Source organism: Apis florea, unplaced genomic scaffold (genome assembly GCF_048593485.1).
Source record: "Apis florea isolate Af1SG1 unplaced genomic scaffold, ASM4859348v1 contig_2492_pilon, whole genome shotgun sequence".
NCBI lineage: Eukaryota > Metazoa > Arthropoda > Insecta > Hymenoptera > Apidae > Apis > Apis florea.
Genome location: NW_028256593.1, coordinates 4682108 through 4688186, shown reverse-complemented (window position 1 = coordinate 4688186; position 6079 = coordinate 4682108). Strand labels below are relative to the sequence as shown.

At 40.2% G+C, this 6079-nt stretch overlaps 1 long non-coding RNA gene across 1 annotated transcript in view; it reads right to left on the bottom strand.

Annotated features, from left to right (window-relative positions):
- Window positions 1-1905: 1905 nt before the first annotated feature.
- The window catches only part of LOC147657945 (uncharacterized), a 72675-nt gene continuing 68501 nt past the window's right edge, over window positions 1906-6079 (bottom strand). The window contains exon 3 of the long non-coding RNA XR_015291619.1: window positions 1906-2366. This is a non-coding gene — a long non-coding RNA (uncharacterized LOC147657945). The remainder of the gene's footprint in view (window positions 2367-6079) is intronic.

Genomic DNA, 6079 nt, shown 5'->3' with positions numbered 1-6079 from the left:
ATACACATCCCGCGTGAGCTTGGTCGAGCTACTGACCGTCATTCCGTATAAATGTCGCTTATTATTAGCCAGACTCACCGTGCTTTCCTTCCGCGTTATAAACTCGGGTGACTCGTCTAATTCTGAAACGAATCGCGTATAATTAACCTAAGGGAGGCGGAGGATGATCGTTGATCGGCCACGTTTCGTTGCCGACACGCGTTTCGAAAGAAATCGATGCATGCAGGCTTAATTCGAATCAGAATGGCGGCCACGTGAAAATTCTTTTTTTGGGTTGAGTTGTTGGTTTGATGGCACTTGGATCGCGACGCATCCAATTGCTCGCAGGCCAACCTTCCTTTGAGGTTAGGTTTCGAGGGGGATTTTGATTAGAGGTTAGGTCCACTTTAGGGCATCCTTTGTATCTTGCCGAAGAGGCGGATTGGGTTGGTGATCGATTGGCAAGTTTATTTGCGGGTTGGCTAAGTTATATCCTATTTGATGACACTTAGGATCAGCTAGATTTAGACCACGACGCGTGAGAAAACATTTTCGATTCGATTTTAATATTCCTGCAATTTTTGTTATACTTATGACACGAGTATTTACAATTACAATTGTTGCGTAAACAATTGCATTGCCGGTCAATTTTCCATCGTTTATCTTTTTGAGAAATCGTACCACGTACGTGGTACAGGATATAAGGGTATAAGGGAAGATGCGGATCGATATAGCCCCGTTACGGTTATGGTTTCGCCCGAGCCATCAGAGGGTTAATATTCTCCAGCCATTCTCCATCAATAAATTCAATTATCGAGTCAGTACACCAAGCCAACAATCAAACTTAACTCAACTGGATTATAATTGATCTGGCCCCGTCTATCTCACGCACATCTTTCTAGGCTTCTATTGTTTTTTAATGTCGGGACCTTTCTCAAAAGTTTCAATTATTATAAATCTTCGTTCCAACGATCGTGTACTTGTCTATTAATAAATTAGACTAATCTTGTTGTTGTCGATTCGACAAAGTTCACGTACATCTACGGATTAAAGATTGAATAAGAGAATAATCCAATCCTCTTAACATTCCTCCCCAAATTTTTCTCCAGGCAAAATTCTGTCTCACAGTGAAATCTAATTTAATCCAAAAACGAATAACTCGGATTTCTTCTTTTGTTGCGAAGCCTCTCGGTTTCCCTTATTTCAATATACCAGCCACGTTTCCCTCCCCAGATGAATCCACAGTATCATTTGCCTAATCCCACGTCATCGCATAACTAAATAGATGATTGGACCTCCTCCCCCTCCCCCCGGCATTTAGGTCATACCCAGCCATAATATCCACGTGGCAATATTGGGCTATATAGTGGCGGATCTAATAAGCAAGCGGATTGACGCGGGTGGGCGTCAACTAGCGTTGTCAATCAAGTAGCTCTTATTAATATCTTGGCTCTCCTTCCTGCCTCTTATATGCGCGGGAAAAGGCGACAACGGTTCATCTTTTAATCCGAATAACAGCGCAGGATGTTGTTCATTCTTTCTATTCTCTGTTTGTGTATCTCCTTAACGCATTTTGACAAAAGCACGAAAGAAAACTAAGTGTACTCTTTTTCTCTCCAATAATTGGCCAATGTCAAGGGTTGACCAGAAATTAATTTTTGCAAGTCCACGAAGAATCGTGGCGTGGTTTCCTCGATGGTGGAAAGGTTCTGTTAGAAAATTTCCACGGTACGACAAAGCTTACCTCGAAAATAACTTTAACTGCGCGTCGTAAATCGAGCTAGACACCGAGCAAGTATTTATTTCATTGGTGTAACTAATTGGCAAAGCAAAGAGGTGAATTTTATTATCGGTGATAAATCATCGGTGTCTTTAAAATTGGTTGCAATAATTTTCAATATTTCTTTTTTACGCGACATCCCTGTCCATATCTCTCCTTTTCGTTGTTTTTCTTTTATTGCTTCTTTCCTGAATTCTCATCCGGCCTCGAACAAGTTTATTCCTGGGTCTTCTTCAGTCGATGCAGGCTAATGCACCCATCAAGATACTGGAGTCGGTAAATGCAGCGTGCTCTCGTGCCTTCGCTTTGTTTCGCGTCGCAATGCAACCTGTTGATGGTTGCTTCCGTCACGAGCTTGCGTCGAAAATATCGCCGTCGAAAAATCGATGACGGAGGGAAGAAGAGATGAGTCCACGCTCATCACGGACGTAACGCCTCTCCATGATTCGAGGATTTTTAAATTTTATTATTACTTCGTTTCCTCCTCTTGAAGAGTGACTCCTCAATACTTTCTGACGCCAAATTGGAACACGAAATTGGAAATTTGGATCGAACATTGTCAAATTGGTTTCGATTCCAGGCCGACCAGGTGGATACGCAGCGACATCTGAAAGCGAAGAGAGCAATGTGAAAGTGAAAGACTGGTTCAAACTGATGATGATTTATCATTGGTGAACAGGTTCCAAACAGCGACATCTAAAATCGAAGCGTGATACTTTTTTAAAAAAATTTTCTTTCTTCTTTTTAAGCATTTCGTGCCTCTACATTCTCGAAGTCAGAATTAGAGACATCTGCCGTTGTCAGAGGTGAACTTTTTACAACCGCTTTCCTATTGGAATTGTTCGAAGAGATTTGTAGAGATTACTTCGAAAAGATTGTTTTTCTTGAACGAATACTCATCGCTAATTCAATCGCAAAAAGCGAGAATATTCGAGTCCCTCTCGTAATCCTGACAGCGGTCCTCCTTTCGGCGAATCCGTTGCCTCCAAACATCAAAGCAAATGCTGATAAACGCGGTTGTTCAGCTTTTGATGTTATCTCGTTTACCGGCCGACAATGTCGCCGCCGAGATGGAATGTGTCAGGTGCAACTGCGAGATAATGGCGTTGAAAAGCGTCGTTCACCGTGCGATAGCGCTCAGCCTCTGACGTTGTTCGATCCGCCCACTCTACCACGGCTCTATCCATCGATGGAAATAACCGTGCTCGACGCGTGAAAATGCCTTGGCGAACGAGGGATGCCTCGGAGAGATGAATTAACGATTCAAGTCCCTCGGATTCCACGTTGTTTACAATGTTTGAAGGGGAAAGATTTTCGTTTCGAGTTTGTCACTACGAATTTTACTAACAATTTTATTGAAATTTCATTTCTTTCTCTTTTATTTAAGTTGGAGGAGAATGATATTTCCAATATTTCGCCAAGATTATTTCGAGGATGAATACGAGGTTGGGTTGTTATTTTGAGAATATTCAAGTTTTTTCGGATGATTCTTTGGAATCAGATGTAAATGTTATTAGAATTATTTCGATGGAAGAGTATATAGCTTTTCAACTTCACTTTTTCTATTTCTCTCGTTCTCTATTTACGTAAAAAAAAAAAGAGAGAGAAACAACAACAGCAACGATAGAATAAAGTAAAATAAATTGCAGAAGGAAAATAAAAATAGTAGCACGCGTTCTTATATTTTATCATTTTCGTTTTTCTGATTGTTCGAATCTCGCAAAAACCGCACGAGAAAAAACAATCCTGTTAACGCGACGTGGAATATTAATTTACAAATATTGGAACTTGACACTTTTCTTTCGAACCTGAGAATTTCTTTCGCCATCGTCCCAAAATTATTAAAAACATAATCCAAAAAATCAACGTATTTCGAGGAATAAATTCAAATCGAACGAATAAGCGATTCATAATTCTAATCTCGTCTCTCGAAATTGAAATTAGAAAAACTTCCGCCGCCGTATTATTCATGGATTCCGTCCTCCTCCATCCCGAACGAAACGTCGTAGCAAAGATCGTTATAGACTTTTTGGCTGACAGCCAAGAAACTCCTCCTCCTCCTCCTCCTCCTCCCCTCCCTCGGATGCTTTACGCTCAAAAGCTTAAGCTAGAATGCAATGGAAATATTTACGCATAGCGCGGGCAGCGTAGGCTGTGCGTGTTTATTCAGAGCGTATGAAGCGTGCTTCCACGTTCAATTCGATTTCGAGGTTGAACATTGGGCCGCGTTATTAACACACGACAACAGATGCCATCGCTCTGCTTCATAGTGTTTACCCGATTCCATTTGTTCTTCAAAGAGTAGATACCGTTACCAATAGAGACCTCGAGTTTTTCGTTTATGCACTCTCCGTATACGAAATAAAAGGTTTATATCAGGTGTGCAAATAAGTTCTTTCTCTCCTTTCTTTTTTCAAATTCAGAGATTTTATTACGGTAAATCAGGTACTCAAGATTCTTTTCATGTCTGGATCGAATTTTCGTCGAGCGATCTATTGTTCATCCGTTATTCAACGAGAAATTATATTTTTTAAATATTCTTCGATTTTAAGTGAAACTTCCAAGATAACGCGACGTAAAGTTTTTAGAATTAGACCGAGAATAGTTCCATCCTCGAAAATGTGCGCAGATGGCGCCACTGTGTATTAACATTGCGAATAATCCACAACCAATGGCAAAACGCGTTGTATCAAATTCGATAGCTTCTCGTCCTCGAAGAAGCTTCCAATTGGTTAGCCAAGTAACATTGGGCCATAACAAACATAGCGTGGTACGAGTGATTATTCGAACAAACGTCTTCGAATGTAATCGATAAGATATTACAATTAGTATTTATTTCGTTTCAGTGTTATTAGTGTGTACGAGGTGATTGTATACAAGGGAACGTGTGGTGACAATTTGAAAACACGCAAGTTGCACAAAAAGTCGCATCGCGTCGTCCAACTTTCTCGGTGCACTCGAACGATCGTCGTCTTTCGAATTAAAATTTTCGGCTTTGAATCTTTGCTACCACTTTTTCCGTGAGATATAGCCTTCTCTGCCAGAGGCGCGCAAATCGTTTCGATAGCTTCGACGGCCGATTTCCTAAGCTTCTCGCGCGTCGCATCGCTTGAAATCGTTGCATGGACTGGAATCTCGTTGCGATTCTTCTTGAAAACGAAAGAACGCTGTTTCAGATGGCGCCACGAGCGGTGAAGTAATTCGAATTCAGACGTTGTGATCGTAGAAAAAAAGGAACTTATTTGCACAAGTAATAAATACAGAAGTCAATCAGGATAAATATCTATCTTAAAAGTCAATTTCTTTTAATCTACATTATTATTTTGGACAAGATATTTTAAATAATATCTTTAAGCTCTGGGTAGATGAGACATATCCTCGTTGAGATTCAAGCTGAATAGACGAAATGTCTAGAATGATAACTATTCCATTTTGTTTCTTCTTTGTTGTTTCGATTATTTATTTTCCACGTGCATCTAAAATCCTGAGAAGAAGATCGAGTATCAGATTTCTGGCCATGCCAATCCTGAAACGGGTTGGATTTAAAGAGGGGAGAATTCAGGGAGCCGCGATTGAGCGAGTTCGAGGAGGGTTAAAATTCTTGGTGGCGTTACAGTTTGTTGAAATCGTTTGCATAACATGCTTAACAGCGATCGTGAGGCGCGATACAATTTTATACGAAGTTCATGAATATTTCATGGGTGGGCCGGGCACATCGATGCATTCTCAAGCACGATCCTTTAATCAACGAGGACCTCGATGGCATTAACACCCGAGAATCTTCTCGCTTTATCGCAAATACGCCAACAGCCGTCTCTTCCAATCCTCGTGTTATTTCCATGAAAATGGTTCACAGATTTTCTTTTTTGGATTTCTTGAGGATCTTGGTCCAAAATATCATTATTGACATAATGACAAACACCTTAACTTCCTTTCAACGGTTAGCTCTCTGTTATAACACAATTTTATTCTTTCTCAATAATCCTCACCACATCTTTTCCTGTGTTATTTCCATGGAAATGGTTCACAGATTTTCTTTTTTGCACTTCTCGAGCAACCAGAATATCATTGATAAAAGATTAACTCCTTTCCTTTCAATGATTAGTTCTCCATTATAACACAATTTTATTATTTTCATAACTTTCACACCATCTCTTCAATCCCTGTGTTATTTCCATGGAAATGGTTTCTTCACAGATTCCTTTTTCTCGACTTCTCGAGGATGGAAAATATCATTGACAAAATAACAACTTCGTTTCAACGGTTAATCCTCCATTATAACCCAATTTCAATCTTTTTCAATAACGCCACGTCTTCCAA